Source organism: Malaya genurostris, chromosome 2 (assembly GCF_030247185.1).
Source record: "Malaya genurostris strain Urasoe2022 chromosome 2, Malgen_1.1, whole genome shotgun sequence".
Classification (NCBI taxonomy): Eukaryota; Metazoa; Arthropoda; class Insecta; order Diptera; family Culicidae; genus Malaya; species Malaya genurostris.
The window spans coordinates 343,387,879-343,411,807 of NC_080571.1; the positions used below are offsets into that span (position 1 = coordinate 343,387,879).

The window sequence follows — 23,929 nt, forward strand, 5'->3', positions numbered from 1 at the left end:
GGGCGTAGTGACAATATGTACCTACTGCATTTATTTACTCTCATCGGCTGACAACAAGAACTAACTTTAACTACACAGAAGAGATTGATGCCCTGTATTGGCAGTGACGTTCGTCCGTTGCTATCCGGGGCTTTGGCGCGAACGATTGTTTAGTTAGCGAAACCAGTCACGTTCGCACTTCTATTTTTTTTCTCGCTATCTCCATGACAAATCTCATAAAACAAAACCGATGCTAGAACCGAGTCTAATACAAACGAAACATGATTGATTTGCGAAGGAAGGATGCTGCCCTGGGAAGGCAACATTGTATAATCTGATTCTGTTTGAACATTTGTTATTAAAAATCTAGATTATCGTGGATCTGGCTTTAGTCTTCCTTAAGCTGACGCCTGCTGTCATGAAGTTTTAAGGAGCAAGCGGAAATTTCAAAGATCATCCATCTTTATGAACTGCCTGTTGTTGATGAATCTTTTCAGAAAAATATGTTAGTAGGGCATTTAATTTATCGTACGAAAAACGGCCTTATATTTGCCCATGATGCACGACTTCGCTTCAACGATAGAAGCTAATTCTCCATTTTCCAAACACGACTGAATTTCCACGTTACTTCAGGAATCAGAACAAATTGGCTCAAATGGCACGTTCCCCTTGATATTTGGAGATTTGTTTGTCGTAGGGCAGTGCAAAACCTGAGCCCTGCTCCGTGCATAAATCAGTTTCCTTACCGAGTGCACTAGGGAGTGAATCTTCGCTACGATATTAACAAAAAAAAGTGCATTACACGATGCACGAGACAAGGGAGCTAGTTACTTGAACAGTAACTTCAATTCCGGATAGGAGGTCGGAAGTGGAAAAGTTGTACGTATTAGGTACTGTTTGTTTTGTGAAAAGGGCATTTATACTGTTGACATAAGATGCCCGAGATGAACACTTGAACAAATTTCTCCTTAAACGGAAAGAAATGATGCAGTCGAAGTAGCAGAGTTCAGAACGCTAGGCGAATCGCGAGAAAAGACGGAGGTCCAAAACTGATTCGATTTGGCAGTTCAACCAAATACAAATAATAATACCCCTAGGTCTCATACAAACGAATCGCCAATGTTTGGTTCACAAAATTATCAATCAAGTCTAGCCGTTCCTCCTATGATTCCTTGACAAATCAGAGTTAACAGAAATGTATCTTACTGGCAACTTTATTTTATGTTGCCATGGTTTGACATCAAGTGAAAACGACGTTAGAAAGACTTGAAATTGAAGGTACTAAATTCGACGAAATTTTGCTCCGGTTATAGTTTTTACACAGCGTATTATTTGAATTACTCATACCCAGAACAGACGACATGCGAATAACAATTGATGATCAAAGGAACTACGCCCAGAACTGCTTTTAATTGGAAGTTGAATTATCATATCAAGGTGACTATGGAAGCGAGCCACAAATGGCAACCAAGAAACCACCTTCCGCTATTTTGCCCTGCTCTTGACGTAAACAAACCATGAAACACATTTTTTCTACGCGTAGGAGTAAACATGTTGCGTAGAATTGCTACTGCAATTTGGTGACATACTCACTCATCGTATTGATATACGTTTACGAGAAAACTATCAACTCTGAAGAATGATTTGTGCAAAACTTTTTCGGACCTTCATTAGAAGGTTTCTTCTTAGTATGTTATTATTTTCCACTCACCTCAAGATTTCAACTGCTGATTATAGCTCTGTGACATAAGTAAACTTTATAAAACTCTTTTGAGTTGTTCTTCACCGGTAAACTTATCCTCTGATCTAAACTTTTTATTATAAAACCTTTGAATAACTCACAGTTCTGGTTTTAAAAATTTTCCAAAAATCCACGATAAAAAGTTTGTCGGCCTGCTTTAGTATTGGTAATACCACCCTTTTATATTGGCAGTGATGCCATTCATAATTAGAGAGAAAAACCTTGCAATGCAGTAAAAATGGGATTATTTTCAATTAGTCGCACATTGATATAGTTAAAATTACGGATCATAACTACTTTCGTACGTATTTCAATATTTAAAAAAAATTTGGAATGCAAAAAATAAACAAACAGTTCATGTATTGCAATCTTTTCAAAATGCCTCGGCCATCTAAGAAGAGGAAAGCAGCGCTCATTCGCGAAAATCAATAGAAAAATAGATGGAATACGTTGATAGAGTGTGTTTTGGGTAGTGAGTATGTGCGGAACTCATCAGTTCAAACAGTGGAAGAACTGCCTGATGTGCCGATTCAAAATAATACCACGGAATTTAGAAACTGTGCTGGATCCAATAATTTGGTATCAATAGGTAAAGTTTTTAAAATATTTTCATCAACATATGAAATTATATCTTCAAATTAGCATGATAAATCTTTTCAGAGCAAATAGCCGATTTGTCATCAAGCCCTCTCGTCAAGTGCCACTTGAATGTCCTCTGTGTGAGGTTGCTTTCCTGGTTTGTATTTTTTGAATATGGGAGCTTCATATATAACATGTCAGAGGAAGGTTGCTGTTTAAAAATATATTGTAACAGCTTCCTCTTTACTATGTAATATAAGAAAAATGCCAAGAACCAAGCGAAGGCAAACAGTAAACTATCTTCTTTGGCACAATCATTATATTCTTTTGGTCGCATGATTGCAATTTGTTAACTCCAGAATTAGCATGAAGATGAGATAAGTCTACTCTGTTCTGCTAGGTGATTTGAATAGTTTCAATGTTTACATTTTGTTCTTGCACCTGTGTTCCTTTCAGCACACAAATATTATTATTTCGTTCCTCTCTACTCACACATACCATTACTATATGAAAAAGTATTGTTTCACCAATACTTTTACATTTATTTTCCTTGGGTTCTGTCCACGGTCACCTTAATCAGAATATTTAAATCAGACCCTCCAGATAGTTGTGACTTTATTGAACCAGGAGGAAGTAATAAGGATGTTATCTTTCTACTCAATGCAGAAAAAATTGAACATGACTCGGACTCCATGATTCTGTTTGTATTCGAACAAAAAATCCTAATTTTAACCGTACAGAACCATGATCTTCACACCATGATTGTTAAATATTTGAAAACAGTACGATTGTCCACTACGATAACATCATTCTCTTCATGTGAATAAGAAGATGTATTCCGAAATGAACCATAACTACGATAAATACGAGGGGGACGACACTAAAAAACTGCACTTCGCTTCGATTAGGCTTTTTCACGCTGCATACGATTATGCACACTTTCCTTCTCTTTGCTACACATAGTATCGGTTGAATATGGATCGATCGTCTTTTCTTGGGTTTTTGCTGGTTAAAAACATAACCATGGAGATATGATGTATCGTAATAGGCCATGAAACCTGAAAGTTGCAAATGTCACATGAAGAAAAATATAATTTCAAAGACTGAAGTTTTTTTATTTTTCAAGGAACAATGGTATTAAATTTCAAAATAATGATGATATTTTTTAAATCATTAGTTTTCAGGAACATTTTTGGTTAAGATTAGAGAAAGAAATAGGAGAGATTCCGTATAACATAAAAACTATGCTGGAATATGTTGGATTTGTAAACGGCGCTCTGGCCAATATAACTGAAAGCGATTTGGACGCTATAGAACTTGACATACGTCAACTTTCATCTCAAGTTGTGAATCCAGATGTATGGAAATGCACAGAAAGATTCAAATCTCCATCCGAATTCCGGTTTTTCTCGGGAGAACCTGCGATCATAAGGTTGATTTCGAAAGCGGTCAATACTAGAGGGTTCAATTATTTCATGAAAATGAAAAAGCCAGTTCAGACAAATATTAAACCGAAGAGAGACCCAATATCCGTAATTCGTGAAAAAATCATCGAATTTTACAAAACAAGGTATAAAGATTATAAATATGATTATGTCTAATATAATTAAATCGTTTACAATAGATTGGATGATGCCCAAATAGAACATTTTATTCCGATGTTAGAAACGATGAATGTGATAATTATTGAATCCAACGATTCGGAGCGGTTCGCTAGAATAAAATGTATTATATGCAGTGGTGAGAAGTATATAACTTGTCGCCCAGAAAAAACTGGGCGCTGGAAAGTCACAAATTATTTAACACACCTGAAAAATGTTCATCAAATTACTTACCCTACGACATCTACAACAAACAAACGGACATGCCAATCTGTGGCTTCTTGCTCCGACCGTATATCAAGAAAGGCATTTAAGACTTCGAATGCTATTAATGTATCGTAAGTAGAGAATGATACACTAAAAATTCTCTGCGATTAACCAAATACTTAAAATTTAAGTGATATAGCAGATGATAATGGTAGATTAGAGATCGAAGTTCTAGATGAATCGGAAATCAACGACTCCGCGTTGGGATAGAGCGATCACGAAGATAATGTATGTATTGAAGACGATCATAAGGAGATCGCAGGCCCGTGCGCAGGGGGGGGTTTTGGGGGTTACAACGTTGTTTGAGAGCAAATTCAGAACTGTTTGAAGAAGGTCGTTTAATGGTTGTCGAATTAAAACGGTATTTGCTGGAAAACGGTTATCCTTTAGTTATTTGTTGGAGTGAGGATGCAACCAGAATAACTGGAGGAATAGAATACAAACCTTTAAGTGATCAGATAACGGGACTCGTTTCTCCTTTAAGTAACAACGGATTACCTCAAATGAATCTGTTCAAGTGTTCGTCTCCTTCAAAACTGTTACTAGATTTGAAAAACTACCCTATTGGACGCAACGTACATTTATCAATGGCACAACCATTGGCGTCGCATGCAGCACCCTTCTGTGTCAATTATTTTTGCACGGACAATAAATTTTCTACGAACGACGTTTTGAATAAATGGACATTCATCAAACAAGAATTTGAAAAACAGGGCATTCGTATAGCGTGTAAAGCAACAGATGGCGATAGTCGTTTTATCAGTGCTATGACAAAAAAAATGAAGATGCCACTGATAAAAGAAAATCAGTTTGGAGAGTGGTTTATTGCTGATACCGACATAGAGGAAATCTGTGTGCAAGACACTACACATCTTGCAAACAAATTTCGAACAAGGCTCGTTAAACAAGACATCCAGTTGCAGTTGGGTTCGTTTTGTTATTTGCTAATTACTCATCATTCGCCTAGCTAAGGTCACAAACAGAGTAACCGCGAGAAGCAGAGTTGAGCTTGGCGCTGATCAAAGCGGGAAATAAACTTACAGCAAATCAAAGGGGGACCGTGTTAGAGTGAAAACTGAGCAGATTTCTCGCTTGTACTCTGACAGGGTCCTTTCGATTTGCTGCAAATATGTTTCTCGCTTTCGATAAGCTAATATCATTCACCAGCTCGACTCAACTTCTCGTGCCCATTCTTCCCGCATTTTAGAACCGTTGCAAGACTACGAACATAAAATTTGAATATTTCCTTATTTGCATATGAAACAATAATATTAAGCTTACTTTTCACGTAAAGAGTGATCATAAAAAAGACTGTTTTTCGATTCGTTATATTTTTCCAACTATACTAGAAATGTTCTTTTACAAAATTCATTTTTGTAATATGCTTCTAACAGGAGATTTTCCTTCGTGCTGTGAAAATACAAAATATGCAGATATAAACATTAATTGATTAACTTGTCTTTGTAGGAAAGTTTCGAGTATCTAAATTACATCTAGAAGAATTAATTGCCGATGTATCGAAGGACAGACACGGATTGTCGCTATCAGATATTAACGAAAATGACAAAATGAAATTCAAGCCAGTACAAAAAATGACATCGATAACAGTTCTAAATACCCTCAAAGATAATGTTGCTGATTCCGAAGGAATCATACGTCATTTCCTCCTCCATGGACGAAACATTATCTCCATTACACCGAGTGTACAACATTTGGTTAGTGTAAAATTTATGAGACTCTAACTCTTCACTTGTTATGTATTAATATTTTGTTAATGTAAATGTAAATTATTACGTAATAACACACGTAACACACAGTTGGTGTCATTTCATTTCAAACTAATTTAACGTATTTTTAAACCTTATTTGCAGGTATATACTGTTTGTGGTTCGTTGTTGGCGAAATTCGAGTATTGAAAATGGACACACATTGAAACAGTGTGTAACAACCAATACTTATTGGGGCCTCGAAATTAACGCACATGCAATCATTTTGTACATTAAATTTTGTCGGATGTATGATGTCGAATTCATCATCACCATGCTGAACAGTCAAACATGTGAAGCGATTTTTAGAGATGCTCGCTCTTTCACTTCGACCGAATCAACGATAGTGAATTTTACAATTCAAGGATTCGAATCTAGGTTGAACAAAATTCAAACAAAACGAGATATAATGCACAGCCAACAAAACACGCTAAGATTCCCACGACTGAATTCTTCATCCACAGGGAACAGGGTCATTCTACCCAGTGATTGTGAAATTTCGGATGCAGTAGAAAAAGCGAAAGTTGCAGCAAAGGAAACTCTCCAAATGTTAGGTTTTGATTGTTCGAAGGTGTCTTTCAAAGAAAGCATTATTTTAAAACAACCAAAAACAAAACCTTCCAGAGATTGTGCAAATTTCGAGTTTGTTGTAGTTCCCGAGGAAATTCGAAACGATGTTGAAAATGATGTATATGACGCAGCTGAAATATTTGACAATGTTGGTGAAGAGTTACAACTGAATAATTCAACAAACTTCAAGAATGTTTTCAAAATACGAAACCGTAACAAGGGAATCATTCAAATAAAAAAACGAACATTCATTTGGATGCTAAACTCTGGAATGCAAAAATGTTCATCCGACAGAGTGCATAGATTCCGGGAAACTAGTTCGTCTAGTAGTAACGTTAAAGACAAAAGATATTCAAATGAAGTTTTTGAAAATATCACGATTGGAGAGTTCGTACTGTTAAAACATAACAATCATTTGGTGTTATGTAAAACTTATGGTTTCCGGTTTTTGGATGGCAAACGGTGTGGATTATCGAACATGCCCGTCCATGCCCCTAGTCATTCACACCAACGAGGAGTTGAAGTACTGGGGAACTTTTTCAGTATTATTCACTACAGTGGGGTTTACGTTTTAGAGCTGATCGAAAACTATAGATCATTGAACATAAGCTGTTATGTTTCTCATATGGAGAAACCAGCAATAGGCTCTGATGGTATTTTATACTACACAGAAAAAAATGTAGCGTACATCGAAAACTTCAAGAAAACTTGATATAGATTTTGTTGTATGGTTATTATTTTGTCTAAATATAATTATTCGATGAATTACTATCTTATACACAATGAAAAGTAGTTTTTTTAATCTGAAAATGATTCATGAAATAGCATAATAGGTGAAAAATAATCCTTGTATACAGTAATTTTCTTCAACAATTCCGTTATGTGAAATGTATGTTGAAAAGATTCTGTTCGCGTGAAAATCCAGGATCTCAGTGGAATGAAATTGTTCCTAGCTCTACAACCTTGCCTATATGATGTAGGTAAAACATAAACTCCGTCTGTCTGTCGAATCACTTGTTGTCCTTGGCCATCCAAGTTTTAACTATCTGAGAAGGTCCTGCTCGAATAATTGTCCCACGAACTGATATAAGCTTACCAAAACTATTAACCTTAATATTTCGCAAATGTCCTTCAGGACCGTGGTCAATTACTAGGGGGCGAATCGGTTGTAACATAAGTTTGTTGCCAGATGCAGACAGTTCGGAGAGTTGTGAACTATCGTCCTGTAAAATCAGTTTTGTTATATTCTGGTGCATAGCAAACCCACACACCGAGAGCGTATGCACCGGATTATCTGCCATATCCCGTCGGAATGTTGGCCATTCTCGTTTAATATCTGCGTCATTTTCCACAGTTTATATATTCAACTCGAGCCAAAAATTATTCCGAATTTCATCTACATCGTACACTATACGGTTTCTCTTGTAGAGACGTCCAGAAGGGATATCGTAAAGTAAACAGTTATGTAGTTTGCTGCTAATATGTATTAAAGTAAAAAAAAAGAATTGTTATCCTTTCTATAAGATTTTCAATAACATATTTAATATTAAACACAGCCTCATTCAGTTTTTGCTTCAGTATTAATGAAAAACGTTTCTAAACATAAAAATTGCAAGTCTTAGCATCTAACAAAATATAAAATTAGTTTAATATCACAGACAGAGATATCTTTGGATAAACCTTCGAAGGGCTATAATAAATTGAAATATATTCCATCTTCATGCTCCCAGCTACTAAGAAAACAAATTTTCAATGTTTTTTAATCCTAATTTTCATTTTACCAATCTGCTGACGAATCAATGTTGACACTCAGTGAATGTCAAGACCAGTAACAGAAACTTTTTAAGAGATCATATGTTCTTTGACTTTCTTTGACACGGTTAGAAACGCTTTCAAACGGATCGATCTAGATGTTTGGATAGATGTAGTTTTTTTCGCTTTCCATTGACTTTTTGTATTTTATTTGAAAAAACCGGATCTGTCGTCCCCCTCGGATAAATATGCTGATAATTGGATTTTATTGGCCACCTCCTTAAGAGTTTCATAATAACCAGATTAATTAATAGATTATTTCACTTTTTTGTATCTGGCAAGCTATCATATTTAAACAAGAATTAAATCCAAAAGCCATATTTCTTCATACTTTCTTCAGTTTTTCCTCAGCAGCTCGAAATAATAAACATATTCCATGGAAACGCTGTTCATTATTTATTTCAGTCTTCAGTGGTGCTAGTTGTTTGGAAAATTCATCAAAGTACGTTGTCAGGATGACAGTGTATTTCGACAATGTACCGCATAGTGCAAAATGTGTCCACCGAAATTCGTCCAAGTATTCCGTATTATTATTTGTATTTGGTTCAACAACGTTGAAACTACGTTCGAAACTAACTTCAAACAAGCAGCAAGTTTGACAGCAATTAGGGTGGAAACTGTGTTAGGATTGGCATTGAGCGAAAACGACATAACAGTGTGCCATGGATTAAACAAAATCAAATGTCAACATTGTCACTCATTTCGCTACCGTTTAACGCGTTATAGTTTGAAATGTGTTCAATAGAAATCAATCTCCAACCGTTTCGGTATTTAAATTCTCGAACCATACCGAAAAGTAATGGTATCAAATTTTGTGTTCGAGAGACTATTCCATGTGGAGCACTGACAGTTTTTCTCTGTACATTTCAAGGCTTCAATGTGTAGAGATCAAATGAATACATCGAAAGGGTAACAATTATTATTGTTTGGACGTGATTTTTGTCGTTTCCAAAAGCTAGATCTAAAATTCTGCTTCTGGTCCAGAATCCTCTGGAACTGAACTCTAATTTCATAACCTGATTCTAAGCCGGAATCTGAATCAGAATTTCGACTATAGACCTGGACATTGGATCTGAATGTTAGAACTGAATTCTTGGCCTGAAATTGAAATTCAGACCAGAAATCAGTTCCAAAATTCCTGTCTGGAATTCAGTTTTAGAATACAGTTTCCTGACCCGAAGTTCTAGATCTTCAGATCAAAATCAAGAGTATTTCTAGAATCTGCATTCCGGAATCCAGGCTCAGAGCTCTAGACCAGAATGCAGGTCTAAAATTTGATTCCAAAATTTAGTTCTACAATTCTAGTGATGGAACTGAATTTGACCATCATGACAACAAAACGCAAAGCATATAAGCTCTGTATTTCACTGTGGTAATTTTGGCAGACATAAGTACACCTGCAGTAGGTCGTCGAATTATATTCAAGTCTAAAAAGCATGGCTGATTCGAGCCGAAATTCTTATCAGGATTAGCTCATAAGCTAGTAAATAAATTCTCGAGAATAATGGACTTGACTACTCTATGAATAAGGTGAATATCAGAAAGGCTGATCAATCGGCTTTCAGCCAATCCAAACCGACGGAAAATGTGATGAGGTCATAAACCTGTCCAAACATACCAGTTTCAGATGGCCATAGCCGTCCTCACTGATTTCGCTGTAATCGGTACCATTTCGGTTCTGTTTGCTTACACTCTTTCATATGCTTCAAACATTAGCACAAATGTCACGTCGACCCACTCCTTGCAGCACGAAGTTAATCTAGATAAGATATAAACAACGCATTAGCAATTATGAGCGCGCTGCCATTCTCAATCAACTTCCGTTCGGTTCGATAGTTCCATTGGCATTCCAAACGTCGTCACCGGTTCGGTGGAAAAAAATGAAAGTTAAGCCTAAAGTCAACAAAAACAAATCCATAAACCCGTACTTTTGTTAAATTTCTTCGTCAATATGTGGATGGTGATTTGTTGGGTGCGTTGTACCAAACTAATGATGCAACAGATTGCACGATAAGACAGGTGTGATTGTTTTAAGCACAGGCGGATGACAGAGACAGATCAGCACTCTAAATATCAAACCAAAAAAAAAACCCTTCACAATCCAGCTAATGCCTTTCTCTTGCCATTTAAATAGTGTCATAATTACAGGTTGGTTTTTGGAATCGCTTATTTTAAAGCTAAGGAAAAGACGCACATTTCCTGTATCGGACGAATTTTTGTATCTTTATTAGATTTTTCAGTATAGGCTGTTGAAAAACAAATCTCCCTTTTGTGAACGCGGAACTTGAAAAAGTCATTTCTTGAAATTTTCACGTGTCATATTAAAATAAAAAGTTAAGTAACTGTAATTAGTTTTAAGATAACTAATAATGAACAGTTGAGTGAATAAAAAATTGCATATTGATTAGTTCAATCCAAAGCAAATTTGTTGTACACTGAAGTCTTTTTTTATGCGAGTTTACGTACCGCATAACTCTGAAAATTCGCATAAAAAAAGGCGGGTGAGTAATGTCACAGACATAACTGGGCGACGTGAATACGAATAAAAATTATAATCTTTCGCATAAGATGATTGTGTGAATTTTGCACCTTTATCTGCTTCGCTTCCGAAATTGTAACGGCGCATTTGTACTAAAGATTGATTTATTCACAATTAAATTACGCGGAACAATTGAGAGTTCTCACAAAAAATAATAGCAAAATACAGAATTTCGATGTCGATTATTTCTTCTCGGATTGTCATATTTCAGTGAAAGAAACCATCAAAATAAACAATATAATATCTAATTAAACCATCAAAATGGTGTACAGGATTCATTTATGGTATTCAGAAGGGTCAAATTGCGGAATTCTCTACGATATGAGGCACTGTTGAGAGCATTCTTCTCGAACGCGAAGCATTCAACTACTGGCTTTATTTGCACTCGTTTGGTGCGAATTTTGAACTGCGAAAAGTGTACAAAGCTAATCAATTTATTCTAGATGTGTACAAAATTGATGATTTTCATCTTCTTTTTACAAAGAAGCAATCTTTATAGTTCTCTAGCATTTGGGGCCGGGCCCGGTCGTTCGCCGGGGGTTCTTTGATACCAAACATTTCAGAAAACTTTAATTTTGGAATATTTGTGATTATGTCATACAACAGCAAATATTGTCATAAATTGATGATCATATTTCCGATGGGATGCTGCAAAAATTATGTTGATTCGTTAGATGCAACAAGAAATATTCCCGATCAAAAACTTATCACTCTCTCAGAGGGTAAAATTTGATAAGGCGCCCCATAGTAAAGTAAGTCGTATTCACGACAAAATTCGCATAAAAAAGTCGCATAAAAAACCGCATAAAAAGACATTAGTATATTCCAAATAAAATTTCTTCAGATTTTGTCGCGAATAAGCTCTTTTTCAAAACGGTACTCACATTAATTTCTCTGAGATGGTTCAGATTTACCTGAAATTTAAATAAAAAGGTGAGGGAACGGGCATAGCGTGATGGGTAAGTCGATACCTTTCACGCAGCCCGCCTGGGTTCGATTCCCAACCCCGCACATAGGGTCAGAAAGTTTTTCTGGTCCGAAGAGGCGAATGACCTTAAGGTTAAAACCTCTATAATCAAAACAAAAAAAAATAAAAAGGTCTTGTAGTCTCATAAGTAGATAATAATTTATATTCGAATACGGCTACCAGAATGAGTTATGAAAATGGCAAAACCCTTACTTAAAAAGACATGCAAAAAAAGTATGGGTGTGTGATGTCAGAGATATAACTGGATGTCGTGAATACGAATTAAACTGATACGATTTCTTTATACTTTCGAATTCGAATTGATAGTTGATCGATTGTGTGATTACTACTAGAATTTCAAACGATTTTTGACGTCGATTATCTCATTTCGGATTGGCATATTTCATTGAAAGAAACTATCAAGATGCTTTTTAGGACTCACTTCTGCCTTTTAGAAGGACCTAATTGTGGAATTCTTCTCTACGTTATTTAGCACAGTTCGGGACATTTTTCTCGAACAAAATCCAAAGTAATTTAATTTGCTTGAAGCAAATTAAATTACTTTGGATTTTTACCTTCGATTTACAAAGAAGTAATCTTAATAGTTCTTAAGATAACATTTAGAGCAATTAGAACGGCTTGTCCACTTTTCGTTTTTCGTTTTCTTTTTCTCCAATGCAAACGACCAGAAGCTCTGTAGTATAATGCAATCGCTCTTGTGTGAATTGAAACTAGCTTTGCCTACAAACCGCAACACATCCGCTCGCAGTGCCAAATGATGCGAAACTGGTTTAATGCGTCTTCTCGTCTTGACGACCGGAAGGCAAATGAGAAATACGACCTGAGCGTTTGAGGTTTTTAACCACGCAGAAGGAGGTGCGCTCTCCGATGCCGCTGTTTAAATGCGTCCTCCCGCCCCGCGTTGTTCTCAAATTTTGAGAAAACCTAATTTTCGAGTTTTTTGTTGTTATCTCACACTGTTCAAAATATTATCCTAAATTCCTGATTATATTTTTGATGAAATGGCTAAAGAATTATGTTGCTGCCCTTAACACAAGTCGAGATATTCATGATTAAGTTCTGCCCATTCTTCCATATGGCTAATTTTGAAAAGGCGCCCCATAGTAAAGTAAGTCGATAAAACGTAAAAATTCCTTACAACTGTTCCATTAGTTGTCCAATAGTCAAACTGTTTTGTTAACTGATGTCTATGGGAATTTATTACGGTTATATTCGTTCTGAAAATACCGTAACAGTATCTTTTAAAACAATGAGAGCTTTAAGTTGAATCATGATTTGTGAAAATCGGTTTAACCAATGTTGAGAAATCGAAGTGAGTTCCGTAGTCCCAAAGTAGATTAATATATCAACCAACTAACAAATCTGCCAACTGGATGAATTTACCAGGAAGTTTTATAAAAATGTGCACCTCGTTTCGCCATCGCTTGTGGAAAAATACTCATGAAATTGAAATTTTCACTAATCGCTCTGTACTACAGAAACCGGAAGTCGTATTTGGATCAATTTTTCGAGGACTTTTTGAAGAATATCAAGGCCTTTCATTTTCATCTTAGGTTGTAAAATCGGTTGAGAAATTTTCGAGAAAATTGAATGCGCCTTTTCTCATAGATTTGCACATATTGCGTTGTAATTCCGGAACCGGAAGTAGGATAAAGATAATATTCAATAGTGATCGATGGGATTATAAGACCTTTCATTTGAATCTGAGTTTGTGAAAATCGGTTCAGCCGTCTCTGAGAAAATCTAGTGAAATTATTTGTCACATATACACATACACACATAGACATTTGCTCAGTTCGTCGAGCTGAGTCGAATGGTATAGAACATTCAGCCCTCCGGGATTTGGTTCAAAAGTCGGTTATCACAGTGATTGTATAGCTTTCTATATGAGAAAGTTAAAAATTGTTTGATGCCAAATATCTTAGAAATGCATGAAGCGCAACGATTAATCCGATTTTCACAAATCATAATTCAAATTAAAGCTCTTATCTTAAAATATACTGTGCATTTTCATTCAGATCCGACTTCCGGATCAGAAATTATTGGGTAATGAGTACCAAAACTTTCAAACCTTCATACAAAATGATGCAAAATCGGTACGTGCTGGTACGGCAGAAGAAGAAAACGCACCCGCCTAGCACGCAGCTTGCTTAGTTCAATTTTGTATAACGTGCAGGGTTGCCACATTTAAATCTTTATTAACTTGGCATAACTGTTTACAAATTGAAAAAGGTGATGGAAGTTTATACCGATGAAAGTGTTTGATTTTATTCCAGTTTCAATAAAAGAAACTTGACAGTTTCTAGTTTTTGAAAATATAAGTAATATGAGAAAAGCATCATTACACCACTAGGTGAATTAAAAAAGGGAATATTTTCTAAGTGTCAAAGAGTTGATTTAAGACGAAATTCGGGATAACACCAGATTTCGAAGTTTCGTGCATTTCTAAGACAAAACAAAAAAACCTCTAAACTTCGGAAATCCGCGTGAAAAAATCAACCGCAAAAAAAAAAACGCATGAAAAAGACCCCAGTGTAATAGCATCATTCGACATCTCTGGTGATATGCAACATGCACAAACCACTTGAAAGCTTCCATAAATTCGTCACATAATTGAAAATATTTTGCACTGTCGGATACGGCGACTCCAAATAAATTGTTCAAGTTAGAGAATATAGACTTAAGGGCTGAGGTCAGTACCGTAAAGTGGTAGGTTTTTTGCTATTTTCCCGTTTCAAATTAAATTTTCTTGGAAACGGTGCAGAATATAGAAAACCCACCTGACAATGTCTTCGAAATTTAGTTGAGAATATTCTGTGAAATTTTCAGAATGATTCATTGAGTTTAGCGGTCGTGTAGTATTTTTTTTCTGACTGAAGAACTGCTGAAAATTGGAACGCTCGGAAATGCATACCTCTACTTGTTCATCGAATATCTCGGCTTTGAAGGCTTGTACCATAAATCTACCGTGACAATGTCTAGATAATTTAGTTTAGATGCGATTAGTACATAAAAACATATATGTTTTCGCGATAAAAATAAAGTCTTGTATTTTTTCTGTGAAACAAAGTCAGTTTCAATGCATCCGCCATTTTTTTCGCTTCGGTTTCCTGATAGCATGCTGAAAAAGGATAGAGAAATAAAATTGGCTCGACAAGGCTGCCAAACACACAGACATTCAATCTTTGTGAAAGTTGAATATTTTTTCATTGTTCATTGGAATCCATTTAATGTCCAAGCCATACGATAGATAAATGTGATACATCTTCTCATCACAATAATGAAATGTATGCTGGCAACCCGGTACAGTTTGCTCATATACGAGAGAGTACAAGAGAAATACGATGCGCAAAGGGAATTGAGCGAGCCACGTGGTCGATTTACAACTCAACACGTGACCCTCTGTCCTCAGACCTTGAGGGCTGAGGCCAGTGTGTTTTAGGGCGTTTTAGATGGCAATTTTCACGCTTCAAATCTGTTTTTCTCAGAAACGGGGACGAATACCAATAAATCCAACTGACAATCTCTTAGAAAATTAGTTTAGATTGTTCTGTGAAAATTTTAGAATGATTAATTGACTTTAGCGGTCGGGACAGTCTTTTTTCTGAAGGAAAAATTGCTCAGCTGAAAACGCCGCCTTTCAACTTGTTCATTGAATATCTCGCCCTCAAAAGCATGGATCAAAAATCTATCCTGACAATGTTTAGATAATTTAATTTAGATGCGATTAGTGCATGAAAACATAGGTGCTATCGCGATAAAAATGAAGTGAATGTTATTTTTGTGAAGGTAAGTCGATTTCTAAGGCGGTGGCATTTTATCTGAGAGAGAAATAAAATCGGCTTAGAGAGGCTGCCAAACAAGCGGTTGCTTTATTGGATTTATGTGATGTAGTCAAACTTGTAACCGAAAATATCAAAACTTTCTAGGCCACTCGGCCACATCGAGAGTTATTTTGCACATTTGCGAGAGAGCATTGAGGGAAACGTAATACGCAGAGCGAGCCACGTAGTTATACGCGACCTACTGGCCTCTGCTCTTAAATGTGCTGATAAATGCCATTAAACGTTGCTTAGTGGATAAATCCAGACCATTTGGAGAGAGTGAGAGCAGTATTCGATGATATCGAGACTGTGGATGATGTAATTCTACACACCAAATTTCGCTTTTGGGGTTCAGTAAAAATGCTTACGGTTACGATCTGTAAAATATTATCCTCTCTGAACGATCTGTAAAACATTCTCCATTTCACAGTCATCTGTCAACGAACTACTGGATTTCAGCAAATCCTGTTGAAATATTACAGAACACTCGTTTTTATTTCACTGACAAAGTTTGTAAAGTTTGAAATATTACTACTTTTTCCCGGCTCAGTAAAAATTTTATCAATTTTCAGTGAATCATTCGAAAATAGTCAAATGTCACAGCAAAGATTACTGAAAGCTTCGATCAGAAGCTTAGCTGTCAAAAGGACAAATTTATGGTAGCGAAATGGAGAAAATTTAAGCATGAAACGAGAATACTCGGCCACTTCATTTCGAATTGATTCCTGAAAATTTCTTATATGGTAAAATAATTTAATAAAAGGCTTTTTTCGTTATTTCCACGTGATTCTAATTTCAGCACTCTAATAAAACAACAAGTTATCACAAAATTGCATGGAACCGGAACACTGACAATTCGCAGAAAGTATATAGAACCCAGCTGGACAGTATGTCTAAACTATCCTCCAGTACTTATCAATAAATTATTTTTTTAGACGAGAATGAGTTGATCTATTCTATGTCTTATTCTATTTTTTTTTTATATTTTATTTCAGTATAATTTGCCGGAATATCAGTAATATTTTACAGCCCACGACGGTAGTATATTTACGAAATTCTTGAAAATTTACGTAATGTCGGAACTGAGTGACGAACAAGTCATTTTATTTACAGTTGGTGTTGAACAGTCGTTCGCACCTGGAAATTTTTTGTGGCTACCTAGAGTTTCATTGATTCAAAGTTTCAGTCTTTTTCACGGCTACCTGAATCACTAACAGTCTTTTTGCAGACTTACAATTAGTCAGCCTTTCTCAAGGCTATGCAAAAAGTGAGATTCTAATATAACCCCTCCTTTTTCAAGACTAAGAAATTAATCTGCTTTAATTTTTAGGCTAGCCATCCAAAGAATTATTTTGGGAAGAAACAACAATTTATGCCTCCAGTGACGGTGATGATTTCCGACTTCGAAGCATTCCGTACTGTCGAGTCTTGGTTGATGGATTGGAAGATTACGAACGTCTTATCCAATATTTGTCCGAGAAACTTCATAAATTTTATTCATATGATATAAAATCAGACAGACCCTTCAAAGCTGTCTTGAAAGGATTATCAAATGATCAAAGTATTGATAAAATTAAAAATGAACTAAAAGAATTGCTTGGTTTTGCCTCTTCCCAAGTAATACTTATGAAAAAAAGAGCGAATGGTACTTCTAAACCACGCTCTGGAATTTCCCATGAACTTTACCTAATACACTTCAATCGAAGTGATGTAAACAATTTGAAAACTTTAGAAAAAGTATGTTTCATTTCCCACATTAAAGTTCATTGGGAACATTATGAACGGCATAATCGTATTGCAAACTTAACGCAATGTCGTCGTTGCCAAGGCTTCGGTCATGGAACCAAAAATTGTCATATGGATATACGGTGTTTGAATTGTGGTAAATCGCATTCGAAAGACGTTTGTCCAATGAATGAAACCACTGATAAATTTTCATGTTCAAATTGCAATGGAAATCATAAATTCAATTATTTGAAATGTCCTGTCAGGGAACAAAATTTTAAACGCTCGTTCGCTTAGACAACAAGTCAAATCAACGACCCTAAATTTACAGAACATACCAGAAAATCAAAAACCCGTTACAAATGCCACGCCTGATTCTTCTAAGGCACTTATTTCTTCGAATTCAAAACAAAAAACAGGTACGCCTGCCAATTCCTCTTCTGACGAAAACAATTTATTAACAGGTAGATCGGCCCCGTCATTTTTTTCTTATAATGACAGTTACGCTAGCGTGACAGGTAGAGAACTACCTACCAGTTATCCTTCAATGCCATTCGCTTCTTTAAACGAAGTCGATTTAGACGCTATAACGGAAAGTAAAATGATCTACTTCATCACATTGAATTTGAAGCATAACAATGATGTCAAATAATTATTTGAGTATTTTAAATTGGAATGCTCGATCTTTAAAATCGAGTGAAGATGAATTTTATAATTTTCTCAAAGTTCAAAAAAATCATATTGCTATTGTGACCGAAATATTTTTTAAACTAAATGTCAAATTGAAATGCAATCCCCATTAGGTGGTTCATCGATTTAACAGGTTTATTAGAATGGGTGGTGGAGTTGCCATTTTGGTCCAACGGCAAATTAAACATCAAATTTTACCTTCTTTCAATACTAAAGTTATTGAAAGCTTGGGAATCGAAGTTGAAACCATTCATGGAATTTATTTCATCGCTGGAGCATATTTGCCATTCCAATGCACCGGTGAACAATGAAATTTCCTTAAAGGCGATTTGCAAAAACTCACAAGATATCGACCGAAATTTTTCGTAATAGGGGACTTAAATGCTAAGCATGTCCAATGGAATTGTAGGCAAAATAACAGTAATGGTAAAATACTTCATAATCAACTCTCAGCTGGTTACTTTACATTTCTTTATCCCAGTAATCCGACTTGATTCTCTTTCGTGAGAAACCCCCTCCTCAAATGTTCTAACAGATCAAGGTCACATTTGTAGTGAACTACATAATTACTCACGCAAACTTTAACTCTGATTATCTTCCTGTGCCATCCAGGCTTTCCAACGAAGCTATAATTATTCCAATCAGTTCTATATTCAACAATCATAGTGCTAATTGGTTTGAATACAGAACTCACATTGAAAATTAATTTAGAAAATTTTGCGGACACCGACACAGAAATAGATAATTTGAATCATTCCATTATCGAAACTTCAACTTCTTCTACTGCTCATCCGGTTGAAGAATGTTCGTCCACGACAATATCAACGTTCTCGTGTTTCTGCTATGAAAAACATAGTCAAGGATTTACAAAAAGAAATTGAACATAGATTTACTCTTTTGCGAAATGAAAATTTCGCTAAAGAAGTTGAACAAATTAAACCTTATTCTAAACCTTTCTAGAAGCTTTCTAAGGTTCTGAAGAAACCTCAGAAACCAATTCCTGCTCTCAAGGAAGGAAATCAAATACTTCTTACAAATGGCGAAAAAGCTCAAAAACTTGCTCAGCAGTTCGAGAGTGTACACAATTTTAATTTGAACGTTGTGAGTCCTATTGAAAATGAAGTCTCACTGAAATATGATCATATTTCAACCCAAGTGTTATCACACGATGACATTATTGAGACGAATTTTGACGAAATTAAATCAATTATTAGAAAACTTAAAAACATGAAGGCTCCTGGTAATGATGGAATTTTAAATATTCTTATTAAAAATCTTCCCGATGTTGCCTTGAGACTCCTGGTTAAAATTTTCAACAAGTGTTTTTCATTAGCTTACTTCCCAAAAAGATGGAAAAACGCTAAAGTAATTCCTATCCTGAAACCTGATAAAAATCCAGCAGAAACATCAAGTTATCGACCAATTAGCTTACTTTCTTCTATCAGTAAACTTTTTGAAAAAATTATCTTGTTAAGAATGATGACTCATATAAATGAGAATTCAATTTTTTTACCAGAGCAGTTTGGATTTCGTCATGAGCATTCAACTACTCATCAACTTGTAAGAGTTACGAACATGATAAAAGCAAATAAATCTTCTGGGTTATCAACTGGAGTTGCTCTTCTAGACATAGAAAAAGCATTCGACAGTGTTTGGCACGAAGGTTTAATAGCAAAAATGTCTGATTTCCAGTTTCCTATTTATTTGATCAAAATGATTCAAAACTATTTAACTGATCGCACTCTTCAGGTTAGCTATCAGAATTGTAAATCGGAATTGCTACCCGTACGAGCCGGTGTTCCGCAGGGTTCGAGAGTAGCTCCAATCTTGTATAATATTTTCACTTCTGATCTTCCAAATCTACCTCATCTACCTTCTGATCTTCCAAATCTATCCACAGGTAGAAATCTAAGAGTGATCTGCAGTCGCCTACAAAGAAGTTTAAATATTTTCAGTGATTATCTGTCGAAATGGAAAATTAAACCAAATGCAGCAAAAACGCAATTAATTATCTTTCCTCATAAGCCAATCTTAATGTTTTTTTATTTTATCTTATATTTCAATAAAAAATACAGAAAAAAAGTTTTTTCGCTTCTTAATATGCATTTGAATGACTAATGGAAAAAAGTATAAAAATTACACAAAATAAATGTTTTTCGTTTCCTAGGTTAAAGTATTGAACGCCACATAATTAAATAACATTCCGGAAAACCCGATATCATGACACGCACCATCAAAAGTTATGGTTATTGATACTTATATTTGAAGCCCGTACCGCTTTTTACTTTACTTTTATTTTTTACTTCTATAATTCAGTTTGCACGGTTAAACGATTTTTGACGCACCAAAATTGAAAATACACAAGCACACCTCAACTCCTTTCTAAGTCTATTTAATAGAATCGTTTCTTTTTTTAATGTCTGTTGAACTCGAACTCATCGAACCTTTTTTTACGTGACTTCCAAAATGTTCTATCGCCACTAGCGCGATGACACAGATTCGGACTTTCCCCAGGGGAACGCACCGAAATCACAAACGTCCTTTTCTTAGATTTTTCCTTCAAAAATCTAATTATTTCCCCGGTTTTGGTGACTGACACTTTCTGTGTGTTTTTTTTTTTTTTTTTGATATTTATTTTTTCTCGTCCGTCCGCAGAGGCACTTCTCCAACCGCTGCCGCATCATTAGTTTAAGACTGAAAAGTCAGTCAGTCATTGATAAAAGAAAATACCGTATTCCATTAGCCAGATGACACCGACCGTTGATAAAACCTTTTCCTGCTGATGACGTCTGGCGGGGGCACTTCAAAAGAATGTATCTTCCTTATTGAGTTTTTTTACTTCACACCGTCCTAAAGTACCCGAAACAGTACCAACAGAAACCCGAAGCACGCGACGCGTTTTACCACTTCTTCTGTCTCTGGACGCGACGGGACTCGCAGGGAAAAAAAAGTCCAGCCTAGCGATAAAGACTTCACGGCACACGGCTAGTAATTTGTATCCCTTATTCGGAACCGAGGGAACCACTTGTTGGAGCGCGTTTGAGCGAATTCTTCCGCCAGCAGCACGCTTTTATAAAAGTGCGGGAGCATTCATTTTCCTCGCCTGGTTCGGAGCCAGGAGTGAACTCTAACCGCTCGGCTCTGGCAGGCAAGCGAAATTCACCCTCGTCATTAGTTTTTCCCATTTGTTCGGGTGAGCATTGGTGGCCGAGCATCCTCGTGCTTTTCCCGAAGTCGTCGTCGTCGTCGCAGCTGTTCCCGACCTTCCTCAGTCCGTCCCGGGCAGCTAAACGGAATTTACTACGTACGACGCGCGCGGGAACGATTTTTCATTCATAAATTCCGATGCGCTTCCGCAGCCGACAGAAAATGTTTTGCGTTTTGCCGACGCGGAAGACGGCTGACATTAATAATTTGCTCTTACGCAGAAATGGAGGGCGGGTTTTTCACTCGAGAAATGCACAGTCACTGTTGATTCCTGTTTACAATGAAAATGAGAAAAAAAATAAGGCTTTACCTGTTCGTAAGGACATAGAAATGCTTACTGGAAATACAAAGAGACGTCTGAAATGATGGCACAATAACAACAGCTCTTCTTTGATATGTTTGCTGTTCCATTTACTGTAAACAAAAACAGATATTTATAGTAGATATAGCTCTTCATCACAGTCATCAAAAGTCAGAATTAGGTCGAAGTACACACCTCACCAAAAACCCGCCATTGACCCGCAAAACGAACAACATGATTTACTATTTTCGTGAATAGTAATCATGATATCATAATCAGTTTCATCAGTTTTTAATTTAACACGTTGGATTGGAGTATTTGTTTATTTACTAACGTGGGTTCTTGCAATTTAAGAAAGCTAAATGCTTACTGCTTACTCGACCTTTGGACTTGAGTTATGAGATTATACCGAAATCGAAAATATTGGTTTGATGCCAAATGTCTAGAAAGAAATGCATGGAACGTCCCGATCTGGAGTAATACCGAAAATTTATTTTTTGAAAAAAACCTAAACAATTGAAACGATTTTATTTTATGATAATAATTTTCGAAAAACGTTCGAATTTATAAATTTTATGAATCGATTCAAAAGAAGATTTTACATATTGTTTACGAAAAATGTTGTACCAGTAAACTCAGTAATAATTTTATTAATCGTTCTTTTAAAAACCTCGATAATCTTTCGAAAAGTGCCGGTAAATAATATGACAACAATACAAGAAAGGTGGAAACTGGTGGTTAACCGAGTTCATCGGGGGTTCCTGTTCAAACGATACATGTAAAATCGCTGGTCAGCTTATTTTGAGTTTATCTTTGATACTATATGATATTGCATCTAATAGTTCTTTACATGTGAGTCTGTACAACTCATTTATACCAAAGATAAACTCAAGATTACAATGTTTTATACGATCCATTTAGCCGTATGAATAAAACGTAGTATGCTTGAATTTCGGTAGTAAATGCTACATGTGGATCATGTTCCTGTCAAAAGCAGAGACTTTACTACACAACAACTTTCGATCATGTAGTATTTACTACAATTTTTCGGTAGGTAGCTTCAGAGGTTGCTACTCGTGTGTTTGCTGATAAAATGAAGTAGAGAAATTAAATCAAGTGACATTTTTGCAGCAGTAACTACGTTTCTAGCTTTGTGCATACTTTTTCCGGCTCCGAGTCGATACGGCATGCAATAAATGTTCAAATTCAAAGGTAGCATTAACTACACGTTCGAACTTGTTTTTTTATTCATGCCAAATGCGTTTTATACTATGTTCACACTGGCCAAAAATAACATGTTTTAACGATAGTAATATAAAGTTAAAACCGCACTGTTCACATTAAGAAAAATGGTTGTACCTATTTGCGTTGCCAGGTCATTTTTCCAAAAATATGTAGTCGGCGCAAAAATCTATCTATATCATATCGGTATCAATATCTCTTCTACATAAGTAGTAGAAAAGGTGAGCGAAAAAAAAGGTCCCACGACAACCTTTTCTCATGTCTATTCAAGCTAAAAACCAAAATCGCTACTTATCTGTATGATCCGTGAATTATCGGTATTTTGGAAGTACATATCTGTATTGCGGTATAGAGGTAAAAAATCTGTATAAATACCGAGAAATCGGTATACCTGGCAACGTTGGTACCAGTTTCCAGTTTTGTTTTATTATGATTATATGGCTACTTTGATGGAAAACTGCTGTTGTTGAACAGCTTGTCAATTGACATAGTCGAAAAGTGAAGGAAAATGCTAGCAGGGTTGTGCTTTACTGACAATTATATCATGTTATTTCGGGAAAACATGTTTTAATGTGACGTTTTTGAATATGAAATAACGCAAAAGTAAAACATGTTATTTCGCTTAAAACATGAAATCGGAGTTATAACATGCTTTAACTCATAGTGTGAACATAGTATTACTCTGTGGACTTTGTTTTTGAGAAGATACTACAAACAACAGACTTTACTACATTTTATTCATACGGCCTATTGTATCCATTGTAGGCTCAGTAATAATGTAATTTTATAAACCTTTCGTTAACTAGCTCCGGTAAAATGCCATGGAACTTGTACTGTACAGGTTAGAAACGGAGCAAACATATGTTTACCTTCAGTACATAATAATTTCTTGTTTCAATTGACTTTTCTGCTTCGTGGAATGATACACTAACAAACTAAATAATATATAGAAAGGTTATGCAATCACTTGAAAAACCGACTAGTAAAAACTAGTGTCATATACCATTCGACTCAGTTCATCGAGCTGAGCAATGTCTGTGTGTGTGTATGTGTCAAATAATCTCACTAGGTTTTCTCGGAGGTGGCTGAACCGATTTT

General features: G+C 35.8%; 1 protein-coding gene across 3 annotated transcripts in view; it reads right to left on the reverse strand.

Moving 5' to 3' along the window:
- Positions 1-21,111, reverse strand: part of LOC131431893 (uncharacterized) — a 39,690-nt gene extending 18,579 nt beyond the window's left edge. For 2 of the 3 annotated variants that reach the window (XM_058597844.1, XM_058597842.1), the window contains exon 1: positions 20,812-21,111. The gene's annotated coding sequence lies outside the window, so the exon portion shown is untranslated. The remainder of the gene's footprint in view (positions 1-20,811) is intronic. The other variant, XM_058597843.1, reaches the window with a different exon arrangement.
- Between the last annotated feature and the right edge of the window lie 2,818 nt (positions 21,112-23,929).